The 24,285-nt window shown below is 38.3% G+C and overlaps 1 long non-coding RNA gene across 1 annotated transcript; it reads right to left on the bottom strand.

Moving 5' to 3' along the window:
* Positions 1-1,406: 1,406 nt before the first annotated feature.
* On the bottom strand, positions 1,407-24,238 carry LOC135310575 (uncharacterized). Its single transcript, XR_010370665.1, has 3 exons — positions 23,991-24,238; positions 6,655-6,708; positions 1,407-5,105 (listed from the first exon to the last, which is right to left on the bottom strand). It is a non-coding gene; the product is annotated as an uncharacterized LOC135310575 (long non-coding RNA).
* Between the last annotated feature and the right edge of the window lie 47 nt (positions 24,239-24,285).

The raw sequence follows: 24,285 nt of genomic DNA, 5'->3' as shown, positions 1-24,285 counted from the left end.
CTGCTGATGAATTAAGAAAATGTAGAGATAACAAAGCAACAGATGATGGTAACTGGTTAAAGTAATTTATCTCAAAAGACAAGCAGCAAACACCGCATTGCTTATTCTATTTCAGAGAGGATTTGTCTTGAAAATCACCTTCTTTTTTCCTTACTCAGGTTGCTGGTGCAGCTGGAAACTCAGATGAAGAATTAGCTAACATACAGTCCCCAAGACACATTTGTTCAAAACCTGCTTCATCTTCAATGGACACCTGAGGAGAAACTAGTTAAAAGCTTGACAGATACAACACATGGCAAAGCATTTTTTGTTGGCAGTGCTTTAAATTGCTATGAGGGAAGGTGTATCAGTGAATCAGAGGTCAGCAGAGGGAAAAAAACCCTCTATTAGCTCCATGTTAGAAATAGATATAGATCTATTTCAGATATAGAATCTCAAAAGTTCAGAAAACCGCTACATTTTCCAAATTAATTTTTAAAAATCTTAGGCAAATATTAGGTGTCTGTGGAAACATATATTCTATGAGTGATTTTATGTGTAGTAATAGTTTCACATCAGATCAAAGGACAGATTCTCCAACTCATAGTCTCTAGCCTTCAGAAGAGTCAAACTTGGAACACCATTCCAGAACAATCATCCCATAGATGCAGGAGAATAAATACGCCTATTTTTAAAATACAGTTTCATAAACTCATGAACAGGATTATATGATGTAGTCAGATGTGATAGCAGATGTCTGTACTTGATGACCCAAAGAATTCTCTTCAGTCCTGTTTCCTACATTCCACTGACATACATCAATGCAAAAAACATTCAGGACCATTCAAATACAAGTAGGTCAGATTTAATGAAGTATGAATTAGAGACTCCAAACAAAAAGGATGGCATGTTTGCAAAGCACCTTCAAGTACAACAGAAAAGAACAACAAAAAAAAAATCAAATTAAACAGGATTGCCTGAATGACTTTATTATACTAGTAATAGCCTCTCCAATGTTTGTTGTTTCTTCTTAATCTTAGTGCAAGACATAAGCAAGTCTTCTCAAGCTGCACATCAAGTCAGGTGTTTCTCCTACTACCAAGATCTTCACTGTATTTAAAACCATTGGTCACAATCTGACTTTACTATAAATCAGAGGTTACTGGCTTTGGGGTGGCCTTGCACAAACAACCTTAGAATTGGACTGGACAGAAGACACACTTAAGTACCTTTCCAATATATAATAATAATAAATAATACAAAAGCTTAAGTAGGGACTATGAAAGGGCCTGTGAGTGTGGGGCACTTAATTTTCTTTTCAATTCCCAGTCTTTCTTCCATAACCTGCTTCAGAAAGGGAATAGAGAAAGATTATAGGCATAAAATTCTCAGCATATTAAATAACTAAATATACAGTACAGGTCCAACACATTTTAGGATACATAAAAAACATTCTTGTACAGATGTTCTGAATCCCGCCTTTCCTCCCATGGGATACTGCCACGGCACCCACCCTGCAAGATGGAATCAGTGTGCATATAGAAGCAAATACACCTCTTCAATTCCTTCTCCTGGATATGAAAAAGGCTGCAATAGCTAGAAACATGTCCAGAAAAGACGATAATCTAAAGACAAAAAGAAATGTCCTATTCTGTTCACAGTTGGATCAAAGAGCATAAGCCTCCTAACAAGGCAATCAGAACTGAGGGGAAACCAGGCATGTTTGGACCACCTCAATCCTGTTATTCTGATCAAAAATTCAGATTGTTCTATTTGCAGAACCCACCTCTGTGTTCCGGTTTTAAAATGTTCTTTTCGTGGTCAAAGATGGTCACTGAGTTCATTATCAGGCAGTTTCCCTTCTTTATACATAAGAAGCAATGGAATGTTGTTTAGTATGGATGCAAGAAGTAATGGAATGGTAGGTAAAAAGGAATGCAAACGTAAAAGCATTATTTATTCGTTTTGATTAATCTGACCATGAATTTACCTGGGGCAAGGAGAAGACATCTAATTTGTATTACAATTCAACTAAAATTATTACTTGTCTTACTACTGCAATAAGCCAACAAACTTGCTTGAATGTCTTTGTACTCACAGGTTATACCCATTTATGCCTGACAACAACCCAGTACACTTTTTGTTCCAGAGAGTAAAAAACTCCAAAGTATATCTTAAAACTCTTTTCATGAGACAGTTTGACTTATTCTCTTTTTGACTACTACTCTACTTCCTGCTTGTCAAGGCTTTCCAACTTACCTGAGCGCCAATGTGCAAGAATCCAAGCATGTGACCAGGTGAAAAAGCTGCAGGAAAGGCATGTGGTATTCTACAGCCACAGGACAGATACGCATGTATGTGCAGTTATATGAGGGGTATGCCTTCAGACTAGACAGGTCAATTGATGGACAGCAACCATACTGCCAGCCTGATGCCTTGAAAATGTACCCTCAGTCAACCTTCTTTAAGCTTGGTTTTCTTTCTAAGAGATACAGGCCTGGCTGTAGTGCAATAACCTGGCACCTTTCACTGCAGAAAGAGTCGCAAGTCAGAGAGATATTGTAGAACTGTGCTGGGAATGTGTTACAGTCAATCTCTGTGTCAGAGAATTAGGAGGTGAGGTGTAAAGAGTGAGCCTTACAGTCACAGCATGGCACCTTTACAGGTTTTTCTTCTGGAAAAAGATGAATGGTTATGAGCACCTTTCCTTTCTGGAGGCAAGTCTGAACAATAAAGCCTCTTCTCATATGTCTAACTCCAATCTCACACTAGAGAGAAGACCATAACTAATATTTTCAGTGAGGCTATGAAGACTCTATGCCTGAAAAAGGCAGGCTCTCTCTAAAAAGCATGATAGAGTAGGCATGAGAAAAGATTGGCTCTATTCCAGGTTCCTCTTCTAACACAAGAGTTCATTTAACTTATTTATAATAGTGTTACATTAAATCGTCCTGTAACAAGTTTGCAATGGGTATTTTAATGCAAAAGCAGGTTTAGTGTATTGAGCTACAAGTCAAAAATATTCATCTGCCTCTCCTCATTAATCATAACACAGTTTAGATGCTTTGACCATATGAGTGCTTAATAAAAAAAATTAAAAACAATATTAAACAGCAATAAAAAAAATCATAGGAATGATACAGTTTTGATAAATATTGCAATTTTTACATTTTCAAATAAAATGGATAACAGGTGTGTTCCGCAAAAACTGACACTTTTTTTCCTATGTAAACCTTTAAACTCTGTTGTCATGCAAGAACATACAATACTCCATCTTAATACCAATCATCACAATCTTAATTTATTATTTATATTAAAGGAAAAATATTTTTTAATTCTTCTACCTTAATCATTATTTTATGGAATTGCTACATAATGATTCACCATAATTTTTATTTATTTACTATGATGAAAATTTTCTACAAGCACAAAGTAATTATTTCACCTCTACAGCACCTTACCCAAGGATCTCAAAAAGTTATAAATTGTTAGCTAATAAATTCTAACAACAGCCCCATAATTCGGCAAAGGTTATAAAAGCATCACTTCAGCCACCAGCAAAACACCTTATCCTCTGATATGAAATGCAATAGCTGACTGAAAGGTCTTAGTAAAATAATATTTTGGGTCTTTTTCTATCCTGTGCTCAGCAGTCTCTTATTATCCAGTTGTAGATTGTTCAGGACCTTACAAAGTCAGACATTAAATTAATTCAGAGAACACGTACGTTTATGTAGAAGGGGTCAAGAAACACACGTAGTTCTCTATACATGTGGTTCTCTTCAGAAGGTATAGACTTAAAGTAATATAGGCCATGCATGTTTGGCCAGATGTCCTTTTCAAGTTACCAAAATTACTTAGCCATAGCATTTGTTACTTTTACATTCTGGGACCCTTTAGTGCAATTATCTCACTAGTAATTTAACTGCTACACCATCAACTTGCAAATGCTAGCTTAAATTGCTAGCACATGGCAATATCTGTAGGTTTACAAAAGACATGATAAGTCACATGCTTCTAGTAAGCACTTCAAAAAAACAGGTTCACTAAGCATACCTTTGTCACAGCTAATTAGAGAATCAACCACACAAAATAGAGGAGTGCAACAGATTACATTCTTGAACCATCCTGATTTGCCCTGGGTAAAAACCCCACCACTTGTCAAGAAATACGATCAACAAGACATCCTGTTTCTGTAAAAAAAACCAACAAAAAACATTAAAACACTAAGGAAAGAACTGTCTGCAAAACTATTCCCAATGTATCAAAAAGATGAGGTTTCTTATAAATCTAGAAGAACAGGTTAGAATTCTGAGTGATTCTGCAGACACTTTGTGGCACCACTGTAGCCACAAAGCAGTCACCAGCCATTTTAAATTATAGGCTATCCTGTAGGCCTCAGGTCTAGTTTACAACTACCTTCAATTTTGTTCCATGCCTAGATTTTGTATGAAACTCCTGAAACAACTGATCTTTGCTTACAAAGAGACAAAAAGCACAAATTTTTCATTTTGGACAAGCTGAATCCTTTGTGCTAAACCATGTGCTATGCTCTCTGAAGAGCATAATATGCTTTCTGAGAGGCAAAGGCACACAGGAGAAAGTTTATGACACCTTTGCTCATGCTGCATTTTGAATTTCTCTAATATAAAACAGCCTCTCAATGGTGTTGATGGACTGCACAAAGTTACAAAGCCACACAGACCCCTCCTTTCATTTTGTGTTCAGTCTCTTCCTTTTATTGACTCTCTGATTTGGAATTTTATGGAGAAACTGCATAGAACAGATGATATGTATTCGTATAGCCTACTGCATTTAATTTAGATATTGTAGTTAACTTGGATTTTCAGATTTTGAGAACTGTATGACATTTAGACATCATGCTATTTAGGAATGCCAGACATAGGATGCTCCCTAGAAAGACAGTTGAGAGGTCACTAAAGCTTAATCAGTTCTATAATCACAGCGCAGTTCATTCCCTGAAAGAACTCATCCCTGTACCCTTTCAGCTCCAACAGCCACACACACAAAGATCAGAAGAATGACCTCTCTAGTTCACAGGTCTGACTCAGCTCCTGGGCCAGTTTTCTAAAGCACTGTCAGTGTGTGAGCCACCTTCTAAGATCCTGAAAAACAATGTACAGGGTGATCATGAATCATCATGCCACAACTAGGTAAAAGACAAACAGTCTGAAGCAGGTGTGAGCAGAAGATTGGGGGGGGGGGGGGGTGGGGGGGTGGGCGGGGGAGCGCCAGGGAAGACTACAAGTATATAGGTCAAAACGCATTTGCTTTCACCTCTCTTTTTTCCTAAATTATTTTTGTTGGCAGCTATTTTCTGCTTTCCTGCTCCTTTGTGTCTCCTAAAACACTTCAACACACATCTCATCGTTAAAAAAAAACATAGAAAATCTGCAAAAGGACAACCTCTGCCTCTTTTCCGAAGGAATCAAGAAATACTTTTTCCCTCCACCCTCCAAAGAGGGAGGGAAGCATAGCAGTGAAGAATTTTCTTGACTCTTCTTCAGTCATTTTTCTAACATGCTGAAAATGAGCCTCCTGCTTTCATCTTCCCTGCCTGTACTCCTTCCCAATGTTTGCTTTGTTCTCATAAGACGGTGCATATCATTAACAGTCTTTAATGGACATAGTATTTTTTTGAAATTTTTTTTCCTTTCAGTGCTGCAGTTTGTACCTGCAGCTGCTTACAAAGTATTTCAAACAACCTACAAGTGGCCTGAATGATTCAAGATTATGGGTAAGGGCACAGAGAGCCTTTCAACTCTGTAAGACAAATTAAAATGCATCATGAGATGATAGTGATGAAAGCCATAGGCAATTATGTCCTAGAGTTTTATATGAAACAAATGTGGTGTGCTTAGTGATCTATTCCATATTGAGAAACCCACTACATGTGGCACTAGTTAACAGGAGCTGGCAGCCTGAAGAATGGTTGCAGAACCACTGCTTTATGAAATGAATTGCTCTTTTAGCCCTGGAAGAGGTTCTTTAGCTCAGAATTTGCACACTACTTAAAGATGTGTTAGGTATGGCAAGCCTTTATGCAGAGTGGTAAGGATGTGGACCTTAACCACCACTGCTTAACTCTTCTCTGGTGCTCAGAGATCTCTGTGAAGTTTAACAGTAGGAATATTCATAGTACCAGATGGTCTGGATTTTAACTACACAGAGCATGGAGTGGGAGGGAAAGGAATAACCTTTACTTTCACTGAAATAATCAAACAATATAATAAAATTTAGTCAGAGTATTATTTTCTTTCTTTTTTTTTTTTTTTTTCTAATTGTGCTTCCTTCTTTTTACAAAAGGCACTGCCAGAAGGCAGCCCTGATAGCTGGCTCCAAGAAAACAAAGGTGCCAAGACACAGGGAGAAAGGGGACCTGCTCTTGGACTGTATCTTGGAACATACAAATACAACTTGTGTGTGCTCAACCCATCTGGCCACAGGTCCCTTACAATTATCTTTCCTGACAATGTTGTAGAAGTGAATACACAAAGAATATATCGGTCCCTGGCTGGTTATTGTTACCAGCCTTCATACTATTGTTCTGATGTATGAGATCCTTTAGAGCTGATGTCCCCAGACCAAGGATATTGGCCTCTGAAGAATACCGTAAGAAAACAAGTACTCCATGTAGCCATACGTTTCACATACCCTCCAACTGGTTCTGGGCATCTGTCTTGCTTCCACCAGAGACCCTTTAATTAGCTGAAAGACAGAAAATGAAGTATTAAAGGGAGCCTGGAATGCCTCATATCAACCAGTACAAAGACAAAAAAAATCTGTTAATATTTTAGACAACTTTGCTCCTAATTTCTTATTTCTTATTTCATATGCTTCTGGAATCGGAAACTAAATACAGAAAAGGAACATCATTCAGAGGACAACACAACATTACATGTACTTGGACACAAAGGGAAAATGAGGATCAAACCCAATAGATCAGAATAACCACATTCAGTATTTCAAATTATGAAGTAATTTTAAGAAGGCAGAGTATTTTGTGGTCTATAATCCTATGCATCACCTGCCCTTACATTTCTGGTTTTTATTCTACCAAATGTTCCCTGCAGATATGCAACACCTGCACTGTAATACCCAGTAAAAGTGAGATTCTAATGGAAGCTTTATAGGTAAACTCTAATCACTCAGTGATTATCATCTTTCATGCAAAGTGCCTACAAAGTTCAGAGCACAAAAGGGAATAATACCTAAAACTATCATAGTAAATTAAATTCTTTTTTGCTTCCAGTACTCTAAAGAGTTTTAAGCATATTTTAGGTTTGCAAGAATAAACAGTGACAACTTGCTTTTCAGAGGATTTAGGTAAAGAAAGCTATCATAAATCCACCCTGAGTCAGTCAGCTGCAGACTCAGACATTCAGAGAAATGCTCTGGGAAACTTTGAATGCTCCTTGAAATGTTAAACATATAAGGTTCCTCAGACATGTTTTTTTGGGCTCCTGCAGAGCATGTAAGTAGCAAAGGATTTCACCCCCTTTTTTGCTATTCTTGGGCATTGTGCACCCTCTAGTGGCAAAACCCCCATATCTTTAAGTATTCAAACCCTTTCATGGCTTTACTGTCAATGCAAGCACGACCTTTTATTAAATGTTTTTTTCACATATTTACTCAGATATATCAGTTTTTCTTTTACTTTGTGCCACACAACAGCTGAACACATTTATATGATTTTTTAATTACGGCATTAACAACTTGAGTAGATTGCTATTATTATTATTGACGTATTATTGTGCAGGTAGTACATGGTTTCATGAGAATTCTGTTGTAATCAAGGTCAGTCACGCCATCTCTACATTAATATGATTCTTATTAACCAGAATCAATAAACAGCTCTCTTAGGCACTTGAAATCTCAAAGTCCAGTCTGCAATATCCCTTAGCTTAGCACAATTTTACTGTAGTTTGCACGACATGAAATATGGTTTTGTCTGGATTTTCAAATGTAACTAGAACACAAAGTAATGATAACCAGGAAGACCAAAAGTTAGAGAAAAGAAGATAAAAAGAATCTAAAATCACTGGCCAAGAACTAATCCTAACCATACAAAGAAAAAACCCCATGACTATACCTTAAAAAGTAGTTGTAAGCAAATTCAGGATTCTGGATCTGGATTGTCTTTATAATAGTTAAAATGGATTACCATTAAAACCAATGTACACCAAATCAAACGTTTGTATAGAATTTACAGAAAGGGGACTGATCCTAGGCTCTTATAGGTAACATTTTTCTCTACAAGTCAATATTAATTTACAGATAGGTCACTGTTAAACAGACATGCTACACCAAATAGTGCTAAATAAAAACGAAGCAAGATTTTGGCAACAAGGATAGAATTAATCAGCTTTGTAGCATATGTTTGAAAAAATGTTCTAGCAAATACCACATGTATTAATATTGTTAAAGCTGTTGTTTAAGTATTATAGCATAATTACTTCACATACCTGAAATTATGAGCTTTACTTGTACCTATTATGGTCCTAAAAATAATCTACAATCTCTCCCCTCTTATGCGTGCTATAACATTTCTAAACTTCTATATTTGAGGAAACTTTAGCATATAAGCTCTTAGGCTCATGAGCAAAATTCTTACACTTTCAGACCTAGCTTTCTAGTTCCAATATCTATCGAGTGACTTCTTTGCTGTAAAACAAACATTTTTTAAAACATTTAGTAATTATTGCTTGTGCCTTTTTTTTTCCCCTCCAAACACCTCACCTTATTTGGGCCTTCTTCCTCAGTCTTCCTGTAATCAATGCAAACACCTAACTCAAATTTCTTCATGCTTTTTAAGCATAACTGGAGATTATGCAAATATTCACTGGGTACATTAACTTGTTTTTATCCTGATACTTTTCCTCTCCACCTTATGCTCTCTACAGTAATGGGAGTGAAAAGTTTTCCCTGGCAAGTACTGGTTTGTGTCAAATTTCAATTAAACAAACCATCTGAACTGACATTTTGAAAACAAAACATAATTTAGTATTTGGAAAGAAAGAGTAAATCACACTCAAGATCAGGTACTATACAGATGACAAATTTAGAACTAATGCATATACACAAAGCAAATGCGTATCATACATAAGTAAACATATAGAGATAAAACACACACACATTGCTTTGCTGCCCTTCAGTCTATTTTGCTTGCTTTGTAGGATGAGAAAGGCATCAGTTCCTCTGTGTTGTGCATATACGAGCATTCTTGGTGTCACTACTTTACACATAAACAAAGACAGGTAAATGCACACTCCCTAGCTTTGGTATTGCGAACCATGTATTTTGCTACAAAATTGAACTAGCACATATAATGTCAAAAATTGATTTGTTTATACACGAAATCCTTTTATCTGGGATGTTATTTTTGTTTGCTTTAATCTCTTCAGAAATTGGACTGATCCACTGGTTTGTACTCTCTCAAGTCTCATGAGCACCCTCTACTGAGGTTCTCAGACTGTGCTGGCAATGGTCAACAATCATTCATATTTGTAACATCTCCCCTAACTTGTCTGAACTCAGATAAAACTGCATGATTAACCATTAATTTTTTCCACTAATTCATATACACTATTTGTTGCTGGGATTCCTTTGACACAAATGGGTACTAACATCCAAATCTCTCATGCATCCCAAACATCAATACATACTGCAACATGCATAGCATAGTACTATCACACATGTTTTATACTTAGGTTACACCACCAGTTTTACATGAGCTAGTTCACATACTAGCTGTCTAACTGCAGCCTTGCTCATAACCAGCCAGTTTAACCTAGCTCTCAGCTTGGTTTTGCTGCTGCAATTAAGGGTTTATTAGTAGAGAGGCAGATATTTTAAAAGCTTAGGAATACCTTGAAACCAGTATAGGCAAACTCTTTGCCTGCTTGAAAACATCACTAAAGAAATGGGTAAAAGCCAAGAGGTGCTGACTGAAAGCAATCTAGTATTTTTGTGAAAACCTTCACGTTTCTTAAACACAAAATAATATTTTTTTTCAGATTTTTAGTTAAAACACCTGAAATAGCTTAAATCAAAACACAGCATACCCTGCTTTCTGACTTGTTATATTTCATACAAGAAAAGAGTACCTCAGTATCTTTTTCTTTAAAAAGTAATGCATTTGTATATTTTGCTTTATCTTACATTTCTGCCTTTTAAACTCAGTGTCAACTCAGTGGAGAAGCTAACAAATATAGATCTAATTATACAAAAAAGATGCTTTAACTGCAGTGCAAATTCAATACCAAAAATCCAAAGAAAGCACTGCTGCTTGAAATGTGTACAAATCAATTCATTATATTGATTTGAAAAGAGCTGTGCTTTAATTTAATACATAGATTACCAAAGACCAGAGTTGATAAAGTCCTGTATTTTAGCAGGTAAGTTTTACTGAAAAACTGATCATCTGTAAGATACTTATTTAATATCTTTTTTTTTCTCTAAATGACGCAATCATTAGGAGCCCCTTAAACTCTTATTGCTAACCATATTAATCTGTCATCTACTGAAAATTTGTAAGACAACTCTAATTCAAAGCAGAATATTATGAATCAGCTGAGACCTTATGAAAACCTTGAAAGACTGCAATTCAGACATTATATTTTTATATTATGTCTTTTGTCAGGCTTTCTTCAACCTTCTTCCTCTTACTAAATGAGGCAGAATCAAGGCAGACTTAGTGGTCCACACAGCTGATGACATCAGGAAGTCATATGATTAGACAGACCAGAAACAACAGGATCTAATTCACTTCTTACAATGAAACAACACTGAAAGAAGTTCATTAACATACATTGACTCTACACCAGTGCCATAAGAATGCCTGTGATTTCTGAACACAACATTCTGAACTCCATTTGTCTTACCTTTGAATTTTTTACTAGTTTCACTAATTTTCTCTTTTAAGAAGCACAGTGGGAACACTTCACCAATATACAGCAGGCTTCTGCAGAAACCTCAAAATACTGCTTGAGAAGCGTGCCTGGGGACAGTCGTCAGCTATAACTGGTCTCATGCTCTCTGCAGCTAGGATCCTCCCCCTCTCTACTGCTGGCATTATTTTTAGGCTAATTAACAGGAGAAACACAAGCACACTGAACCTCAGCAATGTCATCTCTAGCTGCACTGCTCCTTGCGAGATGCTAACCACTGGCAGAAGTTAAAGCTGCCATAAATAGTAGTAAATTGCACCAAGGGCCAATTAAGTAAAAAAATAATAAACCAGCTTAGCAATTTGTTCTGTAGTTAAATGTATAAATGTAATTTAGCACAACAATATGAGGGAAAGACAAAATATGGTCTTTAAAATAAACTGTTTCAGCAATTTTTTAAAATGCTCTTTAAAACACCAACAGATTCATAGGCTTTGACAAAGAGCATTGCGTTAGCAAAGACATGACAAATCTGTAATAATGGCTTCAGAATTACCATGAACTGTGATGTTGGCATGTCTGAAATTTTATAACAATACTTATTTCATCAGTTTTTGCTTTCACTCATTTTTTCTATTTATTCTTACATGAACTGTATACATTCACAATTCCATCTAAAAGCAAGCACAGAATAAGCTTGCTATGTCATACAACAAAATACAATCACACTTACGAAAGTAAAACATTTTACTTCACATTTTCACCAGGAGAAACCTCTTGAAACAAGGCTGTGACCAATATCTTATTACTATTTATCCCAAAAACACGCAACTTCACTGATTTTGTGGTATTTAACTAACTTTCTGCTGAAGAGCTGACACCGTACAAACACTGGTTGAATACACACACCAGAAACAGATCTTGCTAGCACTGCCACCTGCTGTTGATGTTAATTTTCTTTCCTGCTCAATAGTTTTAAAACATCAGTTTTGTACAGCTCATTTCACCTTGTCCATAAGAAAGACATGTAATAAACATTGATTTTTTAACCATTTTAAGCACCACTCATTGTTCCAGCTCCTCTTGGCAGCACATGCATAATTAACTTCTCATGCTTTTTTAAGCACAAGGAATAATCACAACAAAGAAGCAAGACCTTCTGTCTGCTTTGGAGGTGTTTGTTTAGGAGGTGTTTGTCTGTATATGTTTCTTAAAAGGTTAACAGAGTAAAAATTAAAGAATAAATCAGCTAAAAATTTATTAAAATCATAAGTTATTTATGTTTTTAAACCCCACAAACCTAGCACAGGAGTTCAAGACATGTTAAAAAAATAAGTTATACTATTCTTTAGAAAGTAGACCTAGATGTGTTGTGGGATTTTATTATTTAAGTTAGGCCTTCAGCTTTATAGTATCAAGACAATGCTGAGAATTTAATCTGTGGGGCCATTATCCAATGAAACAGAGACTTACGTGTTTCCTTTGCAACTGCCTTTGGAACTAAGTTTCTGTATAGACAAAAATGCAGACAAGTTAATTTTATTTCTGAAATTCAAACTTGGCACATGTACATTCTTTAGTTTTATGTATCTTTTTACATATGTGTTTGTGTGCGATTTTATATGTTTATTTACATATACATTTATGCTTGATATAGATATATATTTAAACATATAATACAGCCCTAAAGCAACTAGTAAATTTCAGGGGATAGAAGCTTAGCCATGCTATCCTGATGGTTGGCTTATACTGCTGCTCATAACATTGAGTTGGAAGGGAAATCTTCCTTTTCCAGTGCCTGGTCTTGAAGGCTCAACTCCAGGAAAAAAGATCATCACTAAAAATGTTGACAAGAAAAAAAAGGTGGACTGTGGCATAAACAGCAACTGACAATCTTTTGAGGCAGATTTAAGGAATCAAACTGAGAATTTGTTTCTACTCTTTATGGCAGTTCTTCCTTCTAGTCACTATGCTGATTGTAAAGAATCCTTTAGGTATACTACTTCCCCTACACAGACCACAAATTGTAGAAAGTCAGCAGAGGGGCTGGGCTGACAGAACAAGGACACTGGCAACATTAAGACACTACAGGAGTATAAATTACATTTGTTAAGAAAAGAGTAGGATAAGCAGTCAATACTGTGATGACAACTTAGGTTCAACAATTTCTTATGGAGAAGAAACAGAGGTGAATATGACAGAGTTGTACTATGTATGGCATGAAACAGGTCATTGAGAAATGACTGTTCACTCTCTTCTAATACAGTAAGAATCAAAAGAGAGTACTATGCATCAGGTCCAAAGCTAAAACACCACCACAAGAAAAGAATAGTTTTTCCAAACAACTTGAAGTTAAGCCACAGAGCTCCTTGCTAGAGAACGCTACAGATGCAGAAGTTAATAATTCAGGAAAAAAAAAAATTGAAACCCTTCCATTAGGAAAATTCACTGACTGTTAATAACTCCCAGTGCCACAACTAAGGTATTCTGCAAATTATTAAAAGCATTCTTTAACACGATGGCATATGTTTTTAATCACTGCCAAAGAAGTGACAGACATCTTGGACTAAACAAACTGAGCAAGCATCAGCTTGAAATCAAGAAAAGCCAAACTATCTGAGAAGAGTAATAGAATAGGAAATTACAACAGGAGGTCAACAAGCAGGAAGTAGCAATTTGGATAACTACACCGAAGTCTTAACTGTGATTGGGTGGGAGAAAAGTATGGAAAGAAGTTGGCGTAAGATGAAGAGTAGTGAGAAAGAAGAAAAGAGTATAACGACCATGAGATGTATGGTAGGAATCCAGACTGCAGACATAAGTAGATCCAGGAGATGGGCCAAGGGTTTAAGCTGGCAGATACAAAATTATGTTCCACAATGGCTACAGTAAGGGTACGTGGAAGGTAATTGTCAGGGTATCTGGTCAAGGACCTTTTTCAGTGCAGCAAGAGAAAATGAGAAAAGGAGGAAGCCACAAACAGGAACATACAGGGACATAAACCTGATGGACAAAAGATGTGGGATGCAGTGATGAGAACCAAACCTGGTCAGTCACACTAGTTGGTAAGGGTATGTGAGAGTGTGGGAATCTTTATTCCAGCAAGGTTATCTTGACTGTGGACCCGGTCAGTTGAGAATCCAAGAAAAAAATAGAGGGAAGACAGAAACAAAAATATACAAAGACACACACCTGACAAAGCAAACATGGAGACAATGACAAGAAAGAAACTTTGCCAGTCATGCTAGCTGATGGGCTATCAAGAAACTACAGCCGCCACTCTGACAAAGATCCACCTGGACTTTGCAACTGCAAACCCTGCGGTGCTGAAGAGTATCTGTACCCTCCCCAAACCTGGTGCGCATGGGGGGTGTGTGTGTAATCACCAACAAACTTCAAGCTAGACCAGCCAGTCAGTAGGAAACCCTGGCTCAGGGCACGGGGGCCAGGCAGGCACAGGGGCCATGACAGTACTCAGGGAATCCATGAACGTGCATGTGCTTGTGAACCCGGAGAGCATCTGTGTGTGCTGCACCAGTGACCTTCTGTCTCAGCCAGCCCGGGAGGGGGCAGGGGGCTGGGCTGCCAGCCCTTGTGTTCGTGTGAGCCCTCTGTCAGGGTGCTGTGGGAGGCTGCACCCCCTCTGAGGCAGTGCGTGTGACCAGTTGTAACTGTGTCCTCTCTGTGTGTGTATGTCTCTGGGACAAGTGCTCTGCTTCTTTACTAATTGAACCTACAAACAGGAGAACATCACCCTCATCCCTCAGCCTGGGCAGAGACCCTGGGTCCCAAGCCTGGGCTCCAACAGCTGGGCAGAAGAAGATCTGGGCTGAAGGAGGCAGCTGCACTCCCTACGTCACTTAACAGCAGTAGCAAGCAGCTCTCCCAAAACTGAATAAACTATTTCCCTGTTTACAGAGAGCACCCAGTGACAAAACTCTGTTTATCCTCGTTCTGATGCCAGTCCATTCAATTATCACTGACACCTACAAAATTAGTTAAGTCAGCAAAAATCTTTCTGGTGGATCTTAAGATGCTAATTCTACTGCTGAAAATACAAACAGTATTTTTTTCCACTCCTCCAAAGAAAAAGTAAGCTGAACCTCACAAGTTTCACATATACATACAAAAACTCAAAAGAAACAAAACCTGTCATAAGATTTTGACTATTGCAAAGTAAAACACTAAAGTTAGAAAGTGTCATAATTAATGCCAATTTAATTCATCACATAGATGATAACAAGACTCCAGTTGATACCATAAATCTGCAAATATAAGCACCCTCTAAAACTCAGTTTGTAGTTTTAGAAAGCAGGCATTCTTTATTGCGGCACCAGGTGCACAGGGGATCGCTCCTCCTAGCGTGTGCACCAAGTTGCTCCACTACAGGGGTTATATGCAATCAAAATATACATATTCATTAGATTTCTAGGAGATTATTATCACATTCATACTATTCTTGGAACTCATTCATATATGCAAATGTCCTTAATGCGTGTGCAGTCGTGTTCATTGGTGGTCGTCCAGGTGGTCTTCTGGTGATCACTGATAGTCTCCCTCACCGTGTCTGCTGGCTGAACTCAGTCTCTGCTCGGTTCGTTTTTGCCTTGGTTACATAATTCTCACTGATACTAAACTAGCTTATTCTAGTATATTTCCCTTATTTATTCTACTCAAGGATACAGCGTCTCCAGACCCCCTTCCATCTAATCTCATATAGCAAGGTCTAAGACTATCTTATTCGCAAAGTATTCCAAGTATTCCAAAACTTGGCTATGTTGTTCCATTTAGAGGGGGCCGTATGTTCTTTTGAAGCCGGCATCAGGTATCACAATAACATGACCACATACTGCTTTTCATGGTAGTATCTTTGTCCATGTACATTCTCTGTGTTCTGGGAACAAAATGAGGTTTTGTTTTGAAAAGAGAAAATAATTTGCATGTTGCCTGCCTCTTTTATTTTGGAAAGAGATGGTGAACATGATCAAGGAATTAAAGCACAGAAGGAATAGTTTTATGAAAGCTGCTTTAGAAAGCTCAACCTTTATCCCTGTATTGATTCCACCATTTGCCATGGATACCTAGAAAGTCTGTTTTTTCCCAAAACAAGTAAAACTAGTTTCTGTGTTAAACTCTGCTTTAATTTAAGGGGAGTCATCCTCTGAATTCAGAAGTTGCATGAAGGCAATTATAATAAAAAAAATATATATAATCCATTTGCAGGTATCAGCTTCAGTTTAAAAAACACCAAAATACTATTATGTTTTTCAAACTAATTCTGGGCCTCAGCTAGCAGTCTACAGAATGGGGAGAGTAACCGTTCTTTCAACTCAAAATTGCTGCAAGTATGATTTCACTAATCATGAGGAAGCATTTGTAAGGTAGACACTGACAGATTATTAAAACCATTTTTATTAATCGACCCTTATTAAACAATTCAAACACTAACTTAGCCACCACCTGAGAAACCTGAGAAACTAAATTATCCTGTCTAGTACTCAGGGAGCCATGCTGCCACATTCATAAGCAATCAGTTAAATACAAGTGCTTAACAAACAGAAGCAAATTAGAACAGGGAGAAAACTGAAAACACAAGAATAGTTTGGAGAAAACTAAAATATCCCCAACTGTCAGCCACAAAGCACATATAATAATCTCACCCATACCCTACCCTCCCATCCCCACTCTTGAGATTCTACTTCTTTTCTCTGTAGCCTTACCACAGTCTATCAGGTTCTGAGGAGTCCAGCAGATTATTATACTTTAAACGTTCTTGCTGCCTTCTTTGGGGTTACACTTTGGGTTAAATGTTTCAACAGTACATTTTTATTGCCTTCACCTTTCTCTGATGAGTCAAGATTAAACAACTTAAGCAAGGTGAAGGAGAGAAAAATGGGGTAATGGTCAGGTGTTCAATCTCACAAATGAGGCAGCTGGGACCTTTCAGAGCAGTGATCCCTTCGAAAAGCTGCTTGCTGAAAAGCTAACACCTCCCCAGCTGACAGTCCTGATGATCATGCTCTTGCCTTGCATTCCTTCACATCATGCATACAATCTCTGCAAATTTAACTAATGCACATTTATTAAATTTCTGCACTCATCGCCGCCCCTCCATTACATTAATTGTTTGGGGAAAATTTGCTTCATTATATCACAAACCATCTACTTTTCAGGAACACATTCTGAGCACATTGATACTGCTGCATTCCTTTTATCTTGTCAGGCACAGCTTATATTGCAGTACATACCACAGCTGAAAGAAACTTCCTGTTAAAACAGCTTAGCTGACTGAAAGTGTTTTGAGTTTAAAGAACTCTTACTGTCCCCATTCTGTAGACTGCACCGGGCTAGTATTAAGAACACCTAAGAGCATTGGGGTTTTGTTAACTGAAATTAACTGATACCTGCAGATGGATTATTTTTTTTTTTAATAATAATTATCGTCATACAGCTTTGCTACAGATCTTTCCTAAAGGAAGTGAAAATTCCCACCAAACTGGCTGCATCTTTACAGCATCAAGAGACTTATATTTATACCAATGGACCCTAGACCAGGCCCTTTAGCATTTGTCCAATTGGTTCTCAAGGACTGGGATCAGGGAGATGCTTGGGAACAAAAATTTCCAGTTATATTTTGCCAAATTCCTGGTTGGAAACACCAAAATGGTCTATCCTGGAATGCTGCAGTGCCCATTCACGAAACCTTGTCAGATAATACTGATTTCTGCTTGTCTCATAACAGCCTTGAATCCCTTAAGTAAGCTAGATATGTATTAAACTTTATTTTGAGGCCAAGAAGTGCTAAAATCTTAATTATAATGCCCTGTACACAAACTAAAATGTTCTGCAACACACTCCTTTCACATATCCACTGTCCTACTTTGTTTCACTTCTAACGAACAACTTAAAATCAGAGCTGCCTCTTAAGCTTGATCTAGCACAGTGACTCTTGGAAAAACAGAGCCTTCGTGCAACATCTTAACATACAACAAATTAAAAGGAACGAATTAAGTACAGGCCCAAATAAAGAACTAGCAAACCTTCTATGATCTTACTACCGTTTTACAGTCTGAAAAATATTAAAATAGATTATACTTGCATGTAATCTAGCAATTCACCTAAATAACTAAGCTAGCCATTTTCCTTAGCCCAGAAAGAACTGATAGGTATCAGAGTCTTTTCCAGACGTCACCCTCAGCAGTCTATTAATTCAAATAAAAAGACTTAAAAGGTAACTCAGACCAGAGCTATATTGCCTGATAACATAGGCTTGAAAAACAGATACCTCTTTTCTACGTACTCTTCTTTATACTAAAGTCAGTGCCAGAAAAAAAAAAATCCATTTTTCTTCCCTAGAATTGCACTATCAGCCCCTTTCTTTACATATTTTAGCTGCCCAGGCAGAGCTGATCTTTGAATAAGGCTTGTTACGTGGTCAGCCAGCCCAAGACTCCTGAGGCTTAAAAAGGCAGTCCGATCTATTGAAGTCACACCACTGGATTAAGGAACAGTTACATTCTCTTCACTCTTGTATACTGTTGGGTTCCACACAACTTGTGGCTTCTACAGATGCAGCATCTTTGTAATGCCATCTGCATACAGGGAGGTGATAGGTCTCTCAGACTGACAGGTCTCGAAGATCTCATTTAGTAAAGGATGTATAAGGACAACACATTGCAAGTCTCAGAGCCATCTCTCCCCGGGTGCATAATCCTGAAAGTATTACAGTGCCAGCCACCTAAATTCTCAGGGTTAACAGCAACGCAATCAAAACATCTGCATCTCACAGCAAGGTCTGATTACCCTGACCCACCAGGGAAAAATACTTACTGCTTGTACGTGAGGTGTGACAGTGTGAATGAATCCTCAAAAAAAACTTATTCCAAATTCAGTAGTTCATATTGCCATTTATTTTTGCAGTCATCTTCTAACTACTAATTTGGAAGAGACACACAAACAGGCTTTGAGAGTATGAAACAGTAAGATCCCAGAGATACTGCTTCCAGGAATGTTCTGTGAGGGAGGGTCACAAGTCATACATTTGAATGATATTTTTCCTTACATATACCACATGTACTTCAGACAAAGGAAGTTCAGAGTATTCTCTTCAAGTTTCTTCCTTTTGGTTTGGGTTTTTTTTTAACCCTCCAGGCATTTAGAATCCCTGAACTGCTACATGCTCTGGTACAATCTAAACTTACAGTAGTTTCTGGCTCAGAGAGGCCTCTTCTGCAACTTCTCCACAGTAACACTAAGAGCCTCTTTTCACAATGACTGTATATTGCTAAGCTTTTGCAGGTAAGGTTATGAAACAACTGGGGATCAACACTTCTCTTCAGACTGCTTCTCTCCCACTTGTACTATCATTTTGCTGTCTTTTAGGCTAACAGGAGCAGTATTGTCGCACTTCTTTTAGGCACTTCAACTCTATTTTGCCCACATACTGCAGTGCTCCCAATGGCAATTTGGTACATTCTTTATAGCACGTGTGATTTCTTTCTATAGGCTGCAGCACAAAATGAATAGGGCATCAGGGCATTTAGATATTACTCCCTGTTTGCTGCCTGCAGTAATCAGCAAGCATTTGGAAAAGACTATCATTAGTCACTATCAATACAGAGCCACCAGAGCCTCTTTCAGGATCAGAGTAAATTAGTGGCACAGCATCCCTTTCCATTCTTACCTGGACAACCTCACTCAAACTCCAGAAGCCTTACAAATACACCTTCACAACAATGCTTCCCACTACTAAAGAGCCAGCAGACTCAGTCAAGTCAAAACCTATACTGGACACTATTTATTTATTTATTACAAAATTCAAGAATCATGGCACACCCATGTCCAGCACCACTTTAACCTTCTCAGAGAGCTCTACTTAGATGTTGAATACATCAAAGGAGGAAATAGCTTTTAAAGCAAGTTATCATTGCATACTTTAATTTTAAAGAACCATTAGATTGCTATTCAAAAATTCAGTTCAGTGATTAAATAAAGTTCTACATATTCACAAGAATTCATAACACTTTATCCATCACAATAACTAAACCTGTTAGCAGAACTAAAACATTTTCAAACTCATAAGTTGGTATGTTATGAACATTTTAAGTTCCCAATCAATTTTTTATTGTAGTCACTGATATTTAAAACAAGGGGTACTACCTTAATTTTGCAATGATGCACTGGGAGACGGTGCAAATTCCATTTGAGGTACTTAAAATTATGCAAGTCGGGTGCTGCTGACGTGATGCCAAGACACAGAGAATGTACCCTCTCATCAGCAAGAAAAAAAATTGCTTCCTTTAATCATTTATTTCTGATCATACATTCCCAGCCTTCTGCAATACTCCTCATGATTCAAAACTGACGCTGCCCTTGAGTAATAGGTTAGCACACACAAGCAGCACATGAACAGCGTAGCATAATCCCTGTTATTTTGAGTATTGTCATTTGTGTGGTACACAAATTTGGAAAAGGCACATGATGGGGGTGGGGACACACAAAAATTCTGAAATCTGAAACCACAAGGCTGAAAAAATAAGTATCCTGCAGAGCCTACACTTTGGAGAGTCACCAGTTATACTCTGACCATACTAGCACTTGACACAGAACACATTAAATGCTATCTGGTGAGGACCCACCTGTCTGGTGTGGACTTTCAGGTGAGTATATGTTGAAATTACAACCAAATCAAATTTAAAAGGACGGGTTAATGTATATTTGTTTAAAGAAATGCTATTCACTAGGAAATGCACTGCACAGTAACAAAAATCACACAGAGAATGGGGCAGGACACACTTCAGTTCTGAAGTTATTTAACAGTAGGATTTATAGCTCAAAGGCATCAAAATCTCAAACTATTTCCATATTTCCATATAATTTCAAACATGTGCCTAGAAAAAAAATAGCCTGCTACCCACAGCTTTAACAAAGATTAAAGCCTATATGTATATATATGTATCTCCAGCTAAAGCTCAGTTTCTAAAATAAAAATTCGATGAGTGGGCACATTACACCTTCTGAGTTCCACGTTTAAAAACAAGCTAAGGCACAATCATTTTATTTAGTAGTTGAAAACACAGTGAACAATTTAAATATAACATTAAACCAGAGATCCTTATGAGTTATTCCCGTTCAATAAAAATGCAAGTGACAAATCCGAAAATGTAATATAGATGGAAGAACTCGATTTAGCTTAACCTGCATGTCCCACTTTGAGTAAGTGCCATGAGCTTTGCAAGATTTTCCTGCAGCAGTACCACTGTTGCGTTTTGACCTCTCAAATACTCCTTTTTTTTTTACGCATATGAGAAAGCACGTGGGAAGAACAAAAAAAAAACCCCAAGCTATAGAACTTTTAGCGTAACAGCTTGAACTTGTTACAAAAATTACATTTTCTAAAGAATATGAACTTTGCTCTATTTCAAGGAGAATCTTCTTCCAAAACGGAATACAAAAGCATAAAAAAATATGCATTAGTCACCTTGTGCTGCACTTCTGAAACCGGTACAGAACTCAGAAATCTAAGAACAAGAATTCTCTGTCCAAACAGCTTATCACCCAAGAAGAAAATCATGGTTCGTATTTTGCAAATTGAGAAAGCTTTCAATTATACTAAAGCTGACAAAAACCCTTTATGTTTGGAAAATAGGGGAGGGGGGGAGAAACTTTGAAGAAAGTTCCCAAGCACAGTTTCCTCAAAGTGACTCTTCCTCCAGAGAGGCAGAGACAGAAGCTTCTGGAGGATCCAACATATACGTGTCTCGTATGGTCACAACTTATTAAGACAAGTTAGAGGAGAAGCAAAAAGGGGAAGCTTGAGCATTCTGATGGCAGTAATACCCTAATAGCACAAAGAAGATTTCACATACCTTTCACATACAATACAAAGTCTATGTACATTTTGTTCAGGAGTTTAAAGGAAAGAATCCTCCACATATCTATCTGCTGCTTAAGTCAGTGTCATGCTAAAAGAGATAAACTGACACCCATATACAAGTAGAAAAATTCTAAGACAGAAAATTAAAAGTTCTAGCAATACTGAAAAGTACCACTGATTTTTTTTAACCTTTAAAAAAGTTTATTACAAGAAAAAAAAGCCTAATAAAGTAATCACATAAAACTAGTTAGATGCTCATCTGGAATTCCATTTCACCTTGTACATGCCATAGATGATAAAGGTACTGCCAGAAGCACCACCAAAGATACTAAAAGCCTTCCCAAACCATACATGATCTTTTAGTCTCTAGCACTTGTTTGACCTTGTAAGAGGATACAGTAACTTGCTGATCAGTGCTACAGTACCAGATTTTTTTTGTATAAATACATAGATCTATATAGAGATAGAACTAACATATGTCTCATTTTCTATATATATATATATTATCTATATATATCAAAGCTATTTTCTTCTTCAGCCATCAATCATCACAGGAGGAAAAAATTACTTCGGAAATCAGCTATTGAAGGGCTGGTGGCACCCCTTCACCAGGGGGAAAGAACTGCTTACCAATATATGACCCACATCACAGAGGATATGGCTAGCTTCCAGCTGAGTGAGTAAAATTAAAATCACATCCGTTACCTTTTTCATTGGTTCCTATCTGGAACAACACTCTTTATCAGTTCTTCATGTGTATTGACTGGTTTGCATCTGCATTGTTTCTAAGGGGAGTTTTATCTCACATGGCTGACCCTCTGCTGAAGAAGCTTTTATGAAGACTACAGAACTTAAAAACACCAACCATGGACCTCAAAGCTTGCTTATCAAGGAGTTATAAAGACCACACAATACATGCATAAACTTTGTACTGTCTATTATGTTCAACAAACGACTTACTATGCTGTATGAAAGCTAACTTTTAATCACGACTACCTAAAACAAATTTAGAACTGCATGTGCTGCAAAAATTACTTACATAAACTTTGTAACTTACAAAAATATTTTATTGAAAAATAATATGCTGGTTTAGGCTGAGAAAGGGTTAATTCTCTTCACTGTAGTGCCTGTGGTGGTCAGGGACCTTTCCAGCTTCCCGCGCTCTGCCGCGTGGCGGGGGGCTGGGAGGGGCAGGGCCACGGCCGGGGCAGCTGCCCCCACTGGCCAATGGCACGTTCATTCCGTACCACGTGATGCTGTGACCAGGATATTGGGGGGGGGGGCAGTTGCGGCTTGGGAAGGCGTGGTGTTGGGTGGTGAGCGGCTGCGTTGTGTGTGGTTTGTTTTTGTGGTTCATCCCCCTCCCCCCCGGGGTTTTGCACTTCTCATTGTTTCCCTTTCCTTTGCATTTTTGTTGTTGTTATCATTTTAGTTATTAAACTGTTCTTATCCCAGCCCACAAGCATTACCGTTCTGATTCCCTTCCCCATCCCGCTGGTGGGGGAGTGAGCGAGCGGCTGTGTGGGGCTGAGCAGCCGGCTAAACCACGTCAAATACCAAGCTCCAACTTATTATTAGGACCTTTAAGAATTAAGGCTAGTTTAAGATTTCCTATCCATGACTACATGAAATATAGCAGTTAGAGGCACCATTACTGGGACTGACATGGCCCAGTCACAATTTCTCTCCTCCTCTTTGCTCAATACCAGATATGCATGGCACTATGCTAATATATGGATTTGGGAATACATTATGTTTCTTAAGACACCAGGAACAAAAGCTTTCGAGTTCTGGTTTTGAAGACATGGTGTTGAGGAAACTTGAAAATGTGAATGCTCCCAACTCAAAAATTCCAAAGGCAAGCAAAAAAAAAACCCAGTATTTTTGTTTTCACGTAACAATAATTTGAAAAGAATAGGGGGTTTTATTCTCTAAAACTTCAATGCTGACATCAGGTCTTGGGACTACCAGGTGCTCAGGCTAAGGTTTGCCAAACACTCACCAGAGGCAAGCACACCAAAGAGCAGTCCCAAGTTCATTCTCTGGGACTGACTTAGCCTTGATTTCCCCAAGTTTTTCCTAGGCTGACAGCACACACTGAATCTTCTGGCCCGTGTAATCAACTTCCCTGCTAACCCTTCTCCCCCACCACGGCACCTCATTTGCTCCACTTTTCTCACACCTAATTGTGTATTCTATTGCTGCTTGGTTCTGCCTTCCCCTACCTCAGGGAAGCGAAGCTCAGAAACTGCGTGATCGCTTTGCGCAACCATCAAACTTCCTGCCTGAAAGACAAAATGGTTCTTTGCTCCTTAACCGGCCCCGCCAGCACCCGTGTAACGGCGGGAGGCTGCTACCGGCGGTAGCGCGCGGCTCCGGCTCAGGCTCAGGCGCCGCTACCGCCAGGCGGCAGCCAAGGCCGCCGAGCCGAGCCGAGCCGAGCCGAGCCGAGCCGAGCCGAGCCGAGCCGAGCCGAGCCGAGCCGAGCCGAGCCGAGCCGAGCCGAGCCGAGCCGAGCCG

Source organism: Phalacrocorax carbo, chromosome Z, assembly GCF_963921805.1.
Source record: "Phalacrocorax carbo chromosome Z, bPhaCar2.1, whole genome shotgun sequence".
In the NCBI taxonomy this organism is placed as follows: domain Eukaryota; kingdom Metazoa; phylum Chordata; class Aves; order Suliformes; family Phalacrocoracidae; genus Phalacrocorax; species Phalacrocorax carbo.
This window is presented reverse-complemented; position numbering and strand designations above follow the sequence as displayed.